Genomic DNA, 17,612 nt, shown 5'->3' with positions numbered 1-17,612 from the left:
AGAGGCAACATGGGGGAAAAACTTTTTTTATGCCTCAAATGGTTATGATCTGGAATGCATTGCCTGAGACTGTGGTGGAGGCAGATTCAATCATGGCTTTCAAAAGGGAATTGGTATTTATCTGAAGAGAAAAATATTGCAGGGCTATGGGGAAAAGATGAGGGGTGGGGAAGTAGGACTAGCAGAGATGCTCTTGCAGAGAGCCAGAACAGATATGATGGGCTGAATGGCCTCCTTCTGCGCTGTAACCATTCTATGTTTCTATAGGTTACTTGTAAAATGGTAATATTAAGCACTCTATAGCTAGTGTATCCTCTTCAACATGGTGGCACAGCTATGCTACCCTCTTTAATGTAGTATGAGGAATGTGAAAGCAAAACTTGAATTCAGAAGGGTTGGCAAATGATTGCCATGTTGTATACTGGATGTCTAGGATTCTGAGCTTTGCAAAATTAACCTTGATGCAGAAAGGATCAATTCAACTCCTAAATAAGCAACTTCAAATTCTTGAATTTACACCAAGCTTGATAACTGATGTCCACTTATCAGACTGCATTTGGTTTCACTATATTGTATGCATAAACTATTGAATAGTTGCCAAATTCAATTAATGATCTTCTGTCATTGGATTTTGAAGTTTGAATACTTGAATGCCAAGCCTTCTCCCTGCATTGATTCCATTGGCAGAAACACCTTGTCCCACACAGTTAGTGAGGTTTTCACGTAACACCTTGTTTATTGTACACTGGATGGCAAAACAACAGGGTGCAACCAAAAACAACTGGACAGGTATCTCATAAACTTGATCCTTTTGGTTGCTTGGAATAAAGAAGTATTGTTCTTGTTAAATGTGGTCAAGTCACGCTTTATTCTTCAGACACCTGGATTCAGCAAAAGGTGGTTAACTCTGTACTTGAGCTTTTCATGGATGGTCCCCAGATATAAGTAAACATACCTGCAAGGCAGTTCCACAGGGAGAAGCAGTGTGGAAATCATAGAATCATGGACAGCATGGAAGGAGGCCATTCAGCCCATCATGCCTGTGCTAGCCCCCTTCTCAATAAAATCACCCTTGACCACTTTGTCCTTGCAAATTATCACCCTGTCTTTGACCTCCCTTTACTCTTCAAAGTCTGTGATTGTGTTGTCACCTCCCTTATCTGGGCCCATCTTTCCCACAACTGCCTGTTTGAATATATCCAATTAGGTTTCTATCCCGGCCTTAGTACTGAGGAAAGAACAAAAGAGAAGATCTGTAATAGGGTGGGAGGCAGGAGGCCCAGTCATGGCTGCCGTCTGCCTTTGAGCATTGCACTCCAGAGCCAGTTCTCATCTCCAGGCAATGCCCAGTGCCACTAATTGGACGTCAAGCTTGCCGCTGGCCCAATTAGGGGCTTTGCATACTAAAATAGCGTTGCATCAGTAACGCAGATGCAGTGCAGGGTCAAGACCTGAAAATGACCAGAGCATTGGGTTCCCCACCCCAGATTGAAAATCCAGCCCCATATACTAGACACCAATTCCAAGCCCCTCCCCAGCCACTGTCTCAAGTCACACCAGATTGTTCATAACCTCGGCCTGCTAACCTTCACAGTCCATATCCTCTCCATCACCTCCAACTCCATAACATTGCCTGGTTCAGCCCATCTGCCACTGGAACAATCATCACAGCCTTTGCCACCTCTAGACTCCACTTTTCCAATGCTCCTCTGACTAGCCTATCATTCTCCATTATCTGTAAACTTCAGATCGTCCAAAACTCTGCCACTGGTATCCTATCCCACAACCAATCTCACTCGCCCATCACCACTGTCCTTGCTGACTTACCCCCAAAGCCTCAAATTTAAAATTCTCATCCTTGCGTTTAAATCGCTTCAAGGCCTTGCTCTTCGCACTCCATCCCTGTCACCTCCTTTAGCCCTCCACATAACTTTTGACTTCAATCTTGGGTGCTCTTCATGTAGAGCATGAACACCAGCATAGTCCGGGTGGGCCGAATGGCCTGTTATGTGCTGTAAATTCTATGTAGCTACCCATCAATTCATGTAATACACCTCGACAATGAACATTAGGCAGGCCATTTAATAACAATTGAGCCAATAGTGTTATCACCAGATAGTCACACCTCTGCACATTCCAATAGAGATTGCTGGTTATCTTCATGACCAGGAATGCTGGTTGATCTCCCTTTTCACTAGTTACCTCCCTGTTACCTTCCTAGCTGAGATTAGCTAACTGGGCTTAGACTGGGGATTCAATTTAGCATCATCTCAGTCTAAAAGGTTCAGCTAGTTAATGAATAAACTCCATAAGCCATTGACTGAACAGTTAACCAACTTATCAAATGATAAATAAGCAAAATATCAATTGAGCCCCAATCAGAAATTCTATTCCCGCACCCCCCCCCCCCCCCCCTGCAAATAAAAAGATCAGTTCCCATTTTCAGCATACCGGGATACCCCAAACTCTTCCCTTTATAACCTGGGCAACATTGAAAGTGGGCCTGCTTCAATCCATCTATCCATGACAGCCTATAATACTATTCCAACAAAAGCAAAATACATAGAACAAAAAAACGTAAGAAATAGGAGCAGGAGTAGACCATACGGCCCCTCAATCCTGTTCCTCCATTCAATACAGTCATGGCTGATCTGCCTCAACTCCAGTTTTCCACCCACTCGCCATATCCCTCAAAAATCTGTCTATCCCAGCCTTAAATATATTTAACGATGGAGCATCCACAATCCTCTGCGGCAGAGAATTCCAAAGATTCACAACACTTTGAGTGAAGTAATGTCTCCTCATCTCAGTCCTAAATGATTGGCCGCTTATCCTGAGACTGTGCCCGTATTCTAGGAACAGGAGGAGGCTATTCAGCCCCTCAAGCCTGTTCCGCTATTCAATGAGATCATGGCTGATGTGTATCCTAACTCCATCCACATGCTTTGGCTCCATCTCCTTGTCTAGCAAAACTCTATCAAACTCCAATTTAAAATGATTAATTGATGTCGCATTTACTGCATTTTGTGGAAGAAAGTTCCACACTTCTACCACCCTTTGTATGAAAAGAAGTATTTTCTAACTTCTCTCTTGAATGGAGCCTGCTCTGATTTTAATGTTACACCCCCTTGTCCTAGACTACCCCACCAGTGGAAAGAGTTTCTCTCTATCAGCGTTATCAATTCCTTTCAAAAACTCAATCAAATCATTGTGTAATCTTCGAATAAACCTTGGTGCAACAGGCAGCCGCAAATCAACCCAACACCAATAGCAATAGACAGAACCAGCCTATTGTGTTCACTCTAAGCTTATTCCCTGCCACATTGAATATTGAACCAGGGAAACTTCAACAATAAATATCTGAATGCAAAAGCAAAATACTGTGGATGCTGGAATTCCTAAATAAAAATATATCAATGTATGAACACATAAGGGTGTGTTGTGAATGAGAAACCAACAACAACAACTTGCATTCATATAGCGCCTTTAACGTGATAAAATGTCCCAAGGTGCTTCACAGGAGCATGATAAAACAAAATATGACACTAAGCCACATAAGGAGATATTAGGTCAGATGACCAAAATCTTGGTCATAGAGGCAGGTTTTAAGGAGTGTCTTAAAGGAGGGAAGTGAGGCAGAGAGGTTGAGAGGTTTAGAGAGGGTATTCCGGAGCTTGGGGCCCAGGTAACTGAAGGTGTGGTCACCAATGGTGAAGCAATTAAAATTGAGGATGCTCAAGAGACCAGAATTAGAGGAGCGCAGAAATCTCAGAGGGTTGTGGGACTGGAGGAAATTACAGAGAGAGGGAGGGGGTGAGGCCTTGGAAGGATTTGAAAACAAGGATGCGAATTTTAAAATCTAGATGTTGCTTGACCGGGTTCCAATGTAGGTCAGTGTGCACAAGGGTGATAAGGGAACGGGGCTTGAGAACCATTGAAAGAAATAGTACTGACTGCATTTTGGGCGCGGTGGGAGTTAGAAGGAATGCAGCACATGCAATGTCTTAATAATGACCGAATTCTTGAAATCTCAAGGTTCAGATCACACGAGATGTGACTCTACAATAAGCACACTGTCAGCCCTGTAACCTATGGAGGGCGATGGTTAGGCACCCTTGGAAACCTGGCCGCAATTATCAATGTGCAACTCAAACCTACTAGGCGAAACAAAACTGGCTGGTCTAAATATCATAAAGTAAGCACGCTCTGTAATATATGACCAATGTCAAGCAGTAACTGATCGCTTCGCTGTCACACAGGCTGGTGGCGGAGAGGACCATGGCGGTCTAGGAGTGATTTTAAACCACTTCGCACCGTTGGACATTCATTTCTGAAGCAGTCAGTACCGGGCGCAGCTTTTGACAGAAACTTCACTCTTAAATAGGAACCAACTGTAAAAGGCGGCAGCAGAAATAGCTTTCACAGTTGACGTCAGAAAAAAATCTGGAAGTGGGCAAGCAGGTTCGTTTATAGGGCTTGTAATTTCAAATCCTTTTGTTGTGTAGGCGTTAGAGAGACACTTAGATTAGTTCCGGAAAGTACAGAGGCGAAGTAGGAATTCTAGTAGAATTCCCCAACTTAGTTTTAATTTCACATTTAGCTTTTCTATAAAGTTCTTTTTAAATAAACTCCTTGGGGACAGAACAAATGAAAGCAAACTTTTGACAAGCTTCCCCTGATTAATTTTGACTCTTTAAATTTGGCAAGTTTTTTTTTAAGCTTAACCTATTCTCGCCCAGTAAATATTTTACAATAAACATTTATTTAACCGAATTACACGATTAACTTTAAGCCTGATTGATTTGAACTAAATAGAATGGACACATTCCCCGGCATCTGTTGCAAATTGCACGGGATTTTAATTTTTTTTGATACAGAATTGTTCCATTGAAAATTAGTTAAAATATCTCCCGAGCTGAAATTCTAAAATGTATCTGTTTCTAAAGTGCTGCTACAGCTGGAGCGAATGTATTGTCTGCAGGCACAAACATCACTCACAAATATATGCATTAAAAATGCTATTAAATCACTTGAATTGAACGCCAATCAGAAGATGCTTGCAGTAAACTTGCTGCCACTTTGTAATTCAGGTTTTATACCAGTGCAGTGTTGTGGGTTTTTTTTTTTGTCTCTTCTATGCTTTATGGATTGAGAGTGCGCTGTCCAACAGAAACTAGGGGGAACTACCGACCAAACACATCAGGGAAAAAAATCAGTTAGCTGCGCTCTCACTCAAACTAGTAGAATTGAATCAATCTTTCCCAATGCGTCAATCTGGGGCTTGTGAAGCCCTATTCTTTTTGCTTTGGTAGTGAAATTTATTTTTTAAAATAATTTCATATACGCTTTCTTTCCGGAGTTGAGTCAAACCCGTTGAGCACTGCGGGGTATCTCCTCCCTGATTGCTGTGCTAATTAGCAGATATACAAATGCTTCAGTTGTGTTGTTAACGCGTGCGTTTTGATGCATCGTTCATTGTGCATCTAACACGTACGATTTACGAATAATACGCCCGGACTGTTCCCATATAGAATATTCCTGTTGATTATTCAGTGCGTGTCAGCGCCGGGCTGTAAATGTATTGAATGCCGCTTCATATTCAGCCCTGGCGAGTGCAAGCTTAACGACATACATCACCCTGCCACTAACACTATTGAATACTCCTTACACACAATTACACTGCAACGTTATACAGTCAATAATGCAGTTATCAATATTACGGTGACTCCCCAAAGCGCTTTCCAGCCAATGAAGTGCTTTTTGAAGTATAGTCACTGTTGTAGGAAAAGCGGCAGCTAATTTGTGAACAGCAAGATCCCACAAATAGCAATGTGATAATGACCAGGTTAACTGTTTCAGTGATGCTGATTGAGGGATAAATATTGGCCAGGACACCTGAGGGAACTCCCTCTGTTCTTCAAAATAGTGCCGTGGGATATTTTACGTCCACTTGAGAGGGTAGACGGGGCTCGTTTAATATCCTATCCATCAGCAATAGTGTAATGAATCCTTAATTGTACATGGGTATTAGTATTGTGACTCCTTGCATATATAGTCAGTAATAGATGGAATACTTGCAGATAGTCAGTAATATGACTTATTACACGGTGTATTGAGTAGCAATTGAATAGTTGACTCCCCACATATATAAAGTCTGTATTATTCAGAATACTTGTATGTAGCATCAGTAATAATAGTGAATGTTTCCTTACACAAAAGCGAGGATATAGTACACTGACTACTATTATACATAGTAAATCTAAGCATCTACACATACGGTCATTAACATTGAAAATTTACAGCACAGAAAGAGGCCATTGGACCCATCGTGTCTGTACTGGATCATTAATAGTATGGCGGCTCTTTACATCCAGTCAGTGATACCACAGGGCGATTGCTAACATATACATAGTCAACAATATTTGTGAATCATTGTATACAGTTAGTAATAACTTAGCATCTTCTCAAAAACACAGTATCCATATACTCAGTGATTACACATACAATCTATCATGGTATCGTTTCTTCTTGATTGTTTCAGTAATTAATGTTACAGTGGACATAATCTGTAATAGTGCTCTAACTTTCAACATATGTAGCCTGTAGTGTTATAATGTCCTGCTCTATGCTTATCTGATCTACAAGTCAGTTTGCTATGTGTGAGTTCAGATTTTTGGCTCTTGTAATAGAACTCCAACTTAAATAAAACGCACCAGAGATATTCGTACACAAAATGTGTCTGTTAAAAGTTTCTTGCTGCAATACGGGAAATAATTGAGTCATTTCCTTTGTGAGCCAGCAGTATTTTTTTCTTCATTGAAGAGATGTGAATATTAACCATTTTAGAGTGAAGAAATCGGAGTTATTTATTTAATAACTTTTATTTGAGAACTGCATGTTAAAGGTAGTGAATATTACTTTACAAAGGCTTCCGATAGCTAAGAATATGTTGGCAACGTTTTAGATACAGCTTCAAAACGACGATCTTATCTGGAATGAAGGTGAATATTAATATTGGGGTTTCGGATGTATGATTTAAAAATATATGTTAATATAATACTGACTCTGGTAAACGCTGGCTGGGCTGCATGGTGAAACCAGTAATTTAAAGAGTTAAAACTAAAATGCGTTCCAGATTTTCTTCAAAGCAGCTTTAGCTAGACTAAAGAGGAGTTTAAAGTAATGCAGTTCTATTAATTACTCTCTGCTTTGCATTGGGCGGGGAATATGATTCGATAAATCCCCGATTGCAGCTACACGGCGGTCTCTGTTCTGTGATCTATGTAGGAGTCTGAGAACGGTGAGTCCTTTTCCAGCGATGAGTTGGTGATTTCAGGATCAGCTGCAACTAGTAAAATAAGGAGAGCTGCGTTTAAAAAGTGGGAAGAAAATGCATTTTTTTGCTCTGCGTTAAAATTATATATAGTCACAAACAAACAATAGGTACTAGCCAAGACTCTGCTTCTTCGCGATATTGGCAGCGTGCTCTTTAGTTATCAGGTCCAAGTCATACTGTACCAGCTCCTTCAGATAAAACGTGAATAGCTGTAAGGGTAGGATTTATATCACTCATGCAATTCCATTGTGTGGAAGACCCTGTCTCCCCGTACAAAATCATCTTGGGGGACGAGTTTGATTCCCCAAGATCCTACAGTATTTGGGAAATGAATGATATGTTGGGAGTGGGGAGGAAGTCCTGTGCCAGTATCAAAGATGGCGAGCCCGCAGCTGTCACAGGGCGCCAAGACTGCAACTTTGACGGTCGATTCCAGCTCTCTGATGTGGACTTGACTAAGTCAGAGACGCGAGGGGATGACGTCTCCAATCTGTTGATTTGCTACATTAACACAGAGAGGTGTATGTGTGTGAGTGCGGCGCGTACTGTGAACTGTTTTGTATGCTGCGCTAATAATAGCGTGCATAATTCGGTAAGTACCTCCAGATTGAGGCTGCTGCTGAATGAAAAGACGATTGTATTTATATTAAAAAGCAAACCTATTTATTTAGAGAAAGAGGAAAAAAGGTATGCAAAAATGCAACTGTGTGATAATTGTAATTGTGTGTTTGACTCTCTGCGTTCTCTTTTTTTTTCCGCAATTGCTTGTTTACAAGCTTGCTGTTTGATTCTTTGTTTCGGGAGAGAATATTTTGTCCAGAAAACTCACTTGATGGAGTGATACCGGTTTGCATCCTTCAGAAGGTTGGACAGAAACTGTAACCAGTGTGAAATACATTTGTAACGTGCTTGTTGCGAGGTGCTGGTTCCCTCTTTGTTATCAGGCAATTAGAATTATAAACCCCCTTTTCTAGTTTGATCTGTAATTTCAATCCCAATCGCAACCTGAGTTATTGGCAATGGACGCGGAGAAGACTTGCTTTATTTGCTCTTTTTTCGCGGTGATCAGTGTGGACGGGTCCGGGTGTGTATATATGTGTTTGTTTTAATATTGATGGCGGGGCTCTCCCGAGTGTTGCGCTTGTTCACAGTGCTGCTGAAACCGGCAGAGGGAGGACTGAGAAATCGCTGCTGGCATCGATCTGGGCAGTTAGGCGACTGGAGGTCGGTGCTGGAGGTTTAAATCCCTCGCTCTCGGCTTGTGGAGGTGATATTTTAACGCGGTGTCTGGATGGGCAAAGTCCCGTTACACACCTCCTTTATACAGCCCTTTAATCCCTTTGACATCGCGGGGAACTGTAACCTTATCTTCTGACTTGTAATTCTCTCCCTGAGAAATGTGTGCGTGCGCTTTTCCCTTCTCAACAGTTAATTGAAATCTATTTGCAATGGTTCGGAACTGACGCGCCCAATTCATAATCTGAATATAACATGGGATTCACGGGGTGGCGAGTGATTTACTGTGTAGGGAAACTGACTTGAAATGGACAAGTACGTCGGGAGGGTTGACGGGGAAAAAGGGGGATAGGGAAACAGGAATAGAGAGAGATAAGAGGATAAAGGGGGCGAGAAGGACACTCAGACACAGTGGCTACAGCGAGTGGCCTGAGTTTGGGACATTTGAACTTTAACAGTGGACGCTCGGGTGACTGTGCTAATGATTGCGGACTCCTTTTCACACACACACACAGGACTTCCGAACTTAAAATGTTGATTTAAGTGGCAACTGTTTATGTAACAGCCCGTTTACTGTGCAGCGTTAACATAACACACGGCGGCGTCTCCTTCAGTTAAAATCGATTATTTGGGATATCTGACGGTTATTTTGCTTTCTTTTAAATCTACTGCATTAAGTTCCAGTTTAACCAGTTTGTGATATATTTCGGAGCTAAAGCAATGATCTATTTGCTGTCACTGCATGTTAGTTGAAGTTAGGCTGTGTATAGCAGGCAGGTGGCAGACGATATTAGTGGGAGGGTTTAAATATTTAGTTGTTTGTGCAGTTAATGATCACAATTACAGTAAATTAGTTTACTTGTTTAAGGTGTCTGACTCTTCCATCATTTACTGATTCTGCATGTGAGGTCTGGCCAATGCATCATTGGTTTATTTTCCAGCGGGTATTTTCTTTTGGGAAGGAACACTCCGATCTGGTTGGGGTTGGGGCTGAATTTTGTGACTGGTCGTGCAAGAAATTCAGGAGTCGAAACGGATTCAGAGGGAGAGTGGAGACTCACTCCTGCTTAACTGGCATTTACGAGTTTGTGTTCAGAGCTTTGAGTCCGACTTTTTTTTTTAAAATTTTTTTTACATAAATATTGCCGCAGCTAAATAGCACGTGCTGTTATTCTGGATTGAGAGAGCTGGCAATCAGGCATTTTTTATCCTAAGACATAGGCGGGAGTTGGAGATGAAAAGGGGGATTTCCCTCGTCTTTCACAATGATTGGGGGCAGGCCCTTTATAGGACACAGTTAATGTGTCATGTATTTCAGCCAGAGAGAGCTTTTTCCGGGGTGTGGGTAGTTTTTCTACGGTGTTCCTTACCCCAACCTGCAGGACTATCTTGTGGCGGATAACATCGGTTTCCCCCCTCCTTTCCAAGCGGTGCTTTTGTTATTACATTTTTTTAAATTAATCGATTGATTAATTGACATTAATTTGAAGATACAGTGGGTTGTGAAGCTGCTCTTGGACTGACCCGCAGACACAGATTATACTCTGATTCTCAAAGTTCGACTCTTCTGATGAAGGGTCACAGACCTGAAACGTTAACTCTGCTTCTCTCTCCGCAGATGCTGCCAGACTTGCTGAGAATTTCCAGCACTTCTTGTTTTTATTTCAGGTTTCCAGCATCTGCAGTATTTTGCTTTTATCTCAAAGTTAGACTGTTCCTTATGCAAATTGATATTTCAGTGAAATATTTGTTCTACAAGTTTGAACATTATCAGTGCATTCATTTTTTAAAACATTTTATTAACCTTCCCGCCTCCATGTGCTCTTTCTCATTTGTTCTGTGTTGATCAGTTCAAATGCATCATCAAAATATGGAAAAAAATATTTGACGTTCTCTGACAGTCATACCGAATTATTTTAAATTTAAGATACCGGTACACACACTCCTGCGCTGTTCAATATCATCAATTCTTTAAATCTTTGTTTCTTGCAGTTTTCTGACTTGTGGCTTCTTTCTCTTCCTTGATGTTTCCCACCCTTTCACTTTTTTTCTGCTTCTGCCATTCCTTTATTCCCCAGGGTCCTTATTCCCAAGGTGAGTGATCCAGGGTGAATTAAAATGTATTGTGAAAATATAGATATATGTGGTCTTTACTGCATAGAAACAGGCCATTCAGCCCATCTAGTCCATGCCAGTGTTTATGCTGCACACAAGCCTCCACTCAGCCCATTTCATCTCATGCTTTCTCCCTCATGTTTACCTAGCTTCCCATTTTGTCTGCACTTTTCCAAACGTGATTGTTAGAAGATCATATGCTTTGATAGGAAAGAATCCCTGCTGGAGATGTGAAGTTGGAAAAATAGTGCTTATTGGGTGATTGGACTCTGATGCAATGCACCTTGTGCTTGAATAGCTTCAGGTGCTCACTTTTTATCTAGTGTATAAAGTGACATACTGGAGCATATCTGGCACCTGTCAAGAGGAAACAGGAGCAGCAAGACGGATTCCAAGTGTAAATGGAATGATCCGTGAAGAGAGATTGGAAGAGGTTAAGCTCCACGATTTTTGGAAAAAGTTGAGAGACCTCCTCCCATAAAATAAAATATTACATTTCATAGCCTGACAAGGATTGGAATACTGCTTCAAGGTAATTCTCATATAGTAGATCAGGGAACTTAAGTAGAAATTAGTGAAAAACAAGTTTAGGGCTGTTGCTCAGAAAGATTTGTTTCATTAGAAGATGAAATTATTGGAATTATCTATCCAACAATGTAACCGAGGCAACAACATAGGGTTTATTCAAAAGCATTTCAATGTTAAAGAAAGACTTGCATTTATATGGTGTCTTTCTTGACCTCATGATGTCCCAAAACATTTTTACAGTCAGTGAAGTATTTTTGAGATGTAATTGCTATTGCAATGTAGTTATTGTGAAGGGGGCAGCTTTGAGTTGAATGGTCTCTTTCTCAACTAGAATCTTTCTACCTTTTGTATGTTGAATTAAAAATTTAGTTTACAGTGTGATTTTTAATTGGGTTCAGAAATAACCGGGATTAATGAAGACAGTCTAGCTTTTCTACATCTGAAGGATTGTTTTGGCATCAGGTAAGATACTGGCCTAAGGGGACTAGCATGGTGAGATCTTTATCACGTGTGCTTTGTTGGTGATCATTGCACTTAAATTGCTTTGTGTGCAGTTGGCATATTTATGCTAGATAATGGTGCTTGAACAGGAAGTTGAAAGGTTTGGCATTGAGTACATAAGGGGTGGGGGAATGACAGGCGGGTGGGTGGGGTGATCAGAGCGAGGACACCAGAGGTTTTTGCAACAGTATCATCATTGAATGCAACATTCCTGTTATTTTGAAAGTAATCCAAAGATTGAGGATACAAATTTAGAGGCAGTGGTTTCTTTGTAACACCATGCACTCTTTTTATTATGTAGAATAATGGACATGTGGCTATATTGCACAATGTAGGACATAATCATCAAATGGGTTTCTAAGCTACGAGCTTTTTTATGTGCACCAGCTGTACTTCTGAGGTGTGTTACGGCCTTGAAACCAATGGTTTCGAGGAAGAACTTTAAACATAGACAGGGTAATGTCTTGGCCAGTGAGATGATGACAGATCTTGCAAAAGTTCCATGATTCAAAGTGACCAATGGATTGTATATGTCATGAGTCAATGACCTCTTCTAATGGACATCTATGTAGGATGTTTCTCTACATCATGTTCCTTTGTAAGTAAATTACAGCTTGTGCTCTAATGAAAGGCTGTTCTCATTTGTCTGGAAATTAGAAATCCTTTTTTTATTCTATTGTAGCACATGCTGCTTCGTGTGATTGGAAATGCTTGTGTAAATATTGATTCATTGCCTCTCAACACTTGAATAAAGAAATGGTGTATATGAAATCATTTACATGAACATGCAACTCTTATCCAGTGCAGTGGTTAACCATTACTTGTGTTTATATAACACTCCAAAGCACTTCACAAACAATGTTATGTTGCTACTGATATGTTGAGTAAACATAGCATTCGTTTTATACACACCAATGTAACATAACTCTAACATAAACTTGCATTTATATAGCTCCTTTTAATGTAGTAAAATGTCCAAGGCACTTCACAGGAGGGTTGTCAAACAAAAATATAATACTGAGCACGAGATATTGGGACAGATGACTAAAAGCTTGGTCGGAGGTAAGTTTTAATGAGTGTCTTGAAGGAGGAGAGGGAGAGGTCATAATCATTTACAGCACCGAAGGAGGCCACAAAGCAATTGAGTCCATGCCAGCTCTCCATGGAGCTGTCCAGTCACTCCCCATAGCCCTGCAAGTCTATTTCCCCTCAAGTGATCGAGAGGTTTAGGGAGGGAATGCCAGAGCTTGGGGCCCAGGCAGCTGAAAGCATAGCTGCCATTTGTGGAGCAATTAAAATCAGAGATGCGCAAATGGCTAGAATTGGAAGAGCACAGACTTCGGAGGATTGTCGGGTTGGAGGAGATTATAGAGATGGGGAGGGACGAGGGCATGGAGGGATTTGAACATGAGGATGAGAATTTTAAAATTATCTTAAGGGAGGTGAATGATGTCTTTCTCATGCTGTTGGTTGAGGTGGGAATGTTGGCCAGGGCACTGAGAACTTCCCACTACTTTCTGACTAGTTCCAGGCAGATGGGCCTCAGCTTAACATTCCCGTCAAAACTTCTGACAATGCAGCACTAGATTAGATGCTCAAGTTTGGAGTGGGACTTGAACCCATTACCTTGTCTCCCAGATGAGATTGTTTTCAACTGAGCTAAGCTGACATGGGGATAGAAAAATGTTTTGGCTAAATCTGTGTTACAGTTGCACATAACTAGGAGCTTGGATTTATTTTATTTACAGTTAGTAGGATTGATCAGAGTTTCTTTTGCACTGGTATAAGATAGGCTTTTTGTAGGATTGGACTGTTCTCCTTAGAACAGAAAAGGTTGAGGGGCAATTTAATAATGTTCAAAATCATGAAGGTTTTGATAGATTAGCAAAGGAGAAATTGTTTCTACTGGCAGGAGAGTTGGTAACACAGATTTTTCATAATTAGCAAAAGAACGAGAGGGCAGATGAGGAGAAATTGTTTTATGCAGCATGTTGTTGTCCTCTGGAATGTGCTGCCTGTAAGGGTGGTGGAAGCAGACCCAAGAATAACTTTCAAAGGGGAATTGGAAATGTACTTGGAAAGGAAAAAATTACATGGGGAAAGAGCAGGGGAGTGGGATTAATTCGACAGTTCTTTCAAAGAGCAGACATGAGGCAAATGGCCTCCGTCAGTCTGTAGTATTCTATAAAACTTGATGCTCGGAAAGCTTGTTTTTTGTTCAGTGTCTAAAGGGCATATTGCAAACCAAGGCTATATTAGTAATTTTGTATTGGCGACTGGATGTGATGGAATTGTGTGTGCTGAATGTGTCTTGGGTTTAGTTCTGTTAGTACTAGTACACTTGAGATGATATACTTCCAATGTTATGCAATATGTGTGTTTGAGTTCTGTGGTTCTGTTTCTCAAACCACCATCAATTGTAACAATTGGCTATTGTTTTCATACCTTCACTCTCTTCCCTTGGAGGAAGTGTATACGAGAAGGACTTGCAGGCAATTTATAGTCCAACAGGCTACATCTCCTTCCATGGCCATAATCATATTTATACCAGCAAACAGTGGTTGGGGGGCAGGGCAGGGCAGGGGGTGGTGGTGGTGGGGTTTAGTCCTGGATGATGGGAGGGGTTTTGGGCTCCCATAAACCATACAATGTGGAGGGGGTTGAAGAAGGGTGAAGGAGGGGGCTGTGAACTACAGAACTTGAGTATTCTGCTGGATGTCGACCTAGAATTCAGAGCGGGAGATCCATCACCACTCATGGGACTGTCTGGAGTAGGATTTGAACTCTGAACCATCTGACTCTAAGGTGGGAATGCTCCCACTGAGCAAAAGGTTCGCTCGATTAACAACTGGTGTTCAGGCTTGTGAGTCTCTAGTTCATGGAGTATGATAATGCTATTGCTTTGAGTTTTCATTTTCTTATTTCATTGTTTGGTTTTGAAAATATTTGTGTATCACTGTGAAGACATACAAGGCTCCATTTAAAAAAAAAAAAAATTCATGGGATGTGGGCGTCACTGGCAAGACCAGCATTTATTACCCATTCGTAATTGCACCAGGAAGGTGGTGAAGAGCCTTTTCTTGAGCCACTACAGTCCATAGTCATAGAGTTATACAGCACAGACAATGGCCCTTCGGCCTATCGTGTCTGTGATGGCCATCAAGCACCTAACCATTCTAATCTCATTTTCCAGCACTTGGCCTGTAGCCTTGTATGCTATGGCCTTTCAAGTGCTCATCTAAATACTTCTTAAATGTTGTGAGGGTTCCTGCCTCTACCACCTCTTCAGGCAGTGCGTTCCAGATTCCAACCACCCTCCGGGTGAAAAAATATTTCCTCAAATCTCCTCTAAACCTCCTGCACCTTACCTTAAATCTATGCCCCCTGGTTATTGACCCCTTTGCTAAGGGAAAAAGGTTAGATAGTTTCTTCCTATCAATGCCCCTCATAATTTTGTATACCTCAATCAGGTCCCCCCTCAGTGTTCTCTGCTCTAAGGAAAACAACCCTAGCCTTTCCAGTCTCTCTTCATAGCTGAAATGCTCCAGCCCAGGCAACATCCTGGTGAATCTCCTCTGCACCCTCTCCAGTGTAATCCCATCCTTCCTATAGTGTGATGCTCAGAACTGTACACAGTACTCCAGCTGTGGCTTAACTAGCATTTTATACAGCTCCATCATAACCTCCCTGCTCTTATATTCTATGCCTCGGCTAATAAAGGCAAGTATCCCATATGCCTTCCTAACCACCTTATCTACCTGTACTGCTGCTTTCGGTGACCTATGGACAAGTAGACCAAGGTCCCTCTGACCTTCTGTGCTTCCTAGGGTCCTACCATCCATTGTATATTCCCTTGCCTTGTTAGTCCTCCCAAAATGCATCACCTCACACTTCTCAGGATTAAATTCCATTTGCCACAGCTCCGTCCATGTGCTGAAAGTACTCCCACAGTGCTGTTGGGGAGAAGTTTCAGGATTTGGACCCAGTGACGATGAAGGAACAGTGATATAATTCCAATTCAGGATGGTTTGTCACTTGGAGGTGGTGGTGTTCCCAGGCACCTGCTGTGGCTTGTCCTGCTAGTGGGTAGAAGTTGTGAGTTTGGAAGGTGCTATTGATGAAGGTTTGACGAGTTGCTGCAGTTCATCTTGTATGTGGCGCACGCTGCAGCCGCAGTGCATCTGTTAATCTCCTACGATGTGTTTCACTTGTGCAAACAATAAGATATCCTTGCTTTCCCTGGAGTCGCAAACTTTGTAAATTTATGTGTGTAAGAATGGGCAGTGACAACTTCCATAAGATGCAAGGTTGCATCCTGCTGTTAACTTGGCTTGTCCGGTGAAAATCTTGATAGGATGTCACTGAACGTTTGGCATTGTTACATTGCAGCATGGCTGCAGAAGGCTGATGCCACTGTAGGCAATCTTTGATATGTGAAGTGATATTTGGTATCACCTCGGAGGTGTTTTTCACCCCCTTCAGAGACACAGTGTACCCAGTGATGGAGCATAAAGAGCCACCTCTGTTATAGTGTGTCCCCATTGGCCGCTCATTGTTTTCTACCAATGAGTTGTTGGCTATCAGGATAGATTAAACAGGCTGGGGCTCTTTTCTCTCGAAAACAGAAGGATGAGGGGTGATCTAATGGAAGTTGTCTTAAAATCATGAAAACTTTCAACAGGGTAGAGGTAGAGAAGACGTTTCCCTTGTGAGGGAGTCTGAAACAGGGTCATAAATATAAGATAGTTACTAATAAATCCATTAAAGAATTCAGGAGAAACATCTTTACCCAGAGAATGGTGAGAACGGAAACTCACTAGCACCGGGAGTAGTTGAGGTGAATAGCATAGATGGATTTAAGGGGAAGCTCGGTAAGTATGTGGGAGAGAAAGGAATAGAGGATATGTTGATAAACTGAGATGAAGTAGGGTGGGAGGAGGCTCATGTGCAGTATAAACACTGGCATAGACCAGTTGGGATGAATGGCCTGTTTCTGTCGTGTGAATTCTTTTTATTGCTGATGACTCCATTATATAATGAAAGTTTTGAGCTGTGGACCTAACCATTAGGATTTTTGAGTGCCTGATGATGCATTTTTTCTTGTGTTGCTAGTGTGCTGAGATCCTTCCTATGTTCTAAATGGGTCAGATTTGTTATTGCTAGTAGCCCCACCACCAGCATGAAGTGACCATGAAACACAGCCTGAGTTCTAATAGAAACAAGGCCCTGAGATTGAAGGTTGATCTAAAGACATATTCCATGTGGAGAGGGTGTAATCGTGGGTTGGATTGGTTACAGACCTTGGTTAGTTGTTCTACCCGAGAACATTTGGCTTTGACAAATGTTAGCAGCCAGTTGGAGCCAAGCCATATCAAATTACTGAAAGTCAAGGTGCCAAATGGAAAGCATCAGTTGATCTTAACTATTTAGCCTCATGTTTTATGTTACAAATGCTTAGTTGGTTGTATATTTGTCTTTCATACAATAGAATCATACAGTACAGAAGGAGGTCATTCGGCCCATCATGCCAGTGCTGGCTGTTTGAAAGAGCTATCCAATTAGTCCTACTCTCCTCTTTTCTCATAGCCCTTTAATTTTTGTTTCATTTTAATTATATATCCAATTCCCTTTTGAAAGATACTGTTGAATCTGCTTCCACAGTTTAGTTTAGAGATACAGCACTGAAACAGGCCCTTCGGCCCACCGAGTCTGTGCCGACCATCAACCACCCATTTATATTAATCCTACACTAATCCCATATTCCTACCACATCCCCACCTATCCCTATATTTCCCTACCACCTACCTATACTAGGGGAAATTTATAATGGCCAATTTACCTACCAACCTGCAAGTCTTTTGGCTTGTGGGAGGAAACCGGAGCACCCGGAGGAAAC

The 17,612-nt window shown here is 41.6% G+C and overlaps 1 protein-coding gene across 8 annotated transcripts in view; it reads left to right on the top strand.

Annotated features, from left to right (window-relative positions):
• Positions 1-17,612, top strand: part of zbtb16a (zinc finger and BTB domain containing 16a) — a 291,732-nt gene that overhangs the window by 8,090 nt on the left and 266,030 nt on the right. For 2 of the 8 annotated variants that reach the window (XM_068054074.1, XM_068054067.1), the window contains exon 1: positions 7,815-7,928. The exons of 1 other annotated variant lie outside the window; for it this stretch is intronic. The gene's annotated coding sequence lies outside the window, so the exon portion shown is untranslated. 5 more of the 8 variants (XM_068054072.1, XM_068054075.1, XM_068054069.1 and 2 more) reach the window with 5 other exon arrangements.

The sequence above is a fragment of the Heterodontus francisci genome, chromosome 22 (genome assembly GCF_036365525.1).
Source record: "Heterodontus francisci isolate sHetFra1 chromosome 22, sHetFra1.hap1, whole genome shotgun sequence".
NCBI lineage: Eukaryota > Metazoa > Chordata > Chondrichthyes > Heterodontiformes > Heterodontidae > Heterodontus > Heterodontus francisci.
This window is presented reverse-complemented; position numbering and strand designations above follow the sequence as displayed.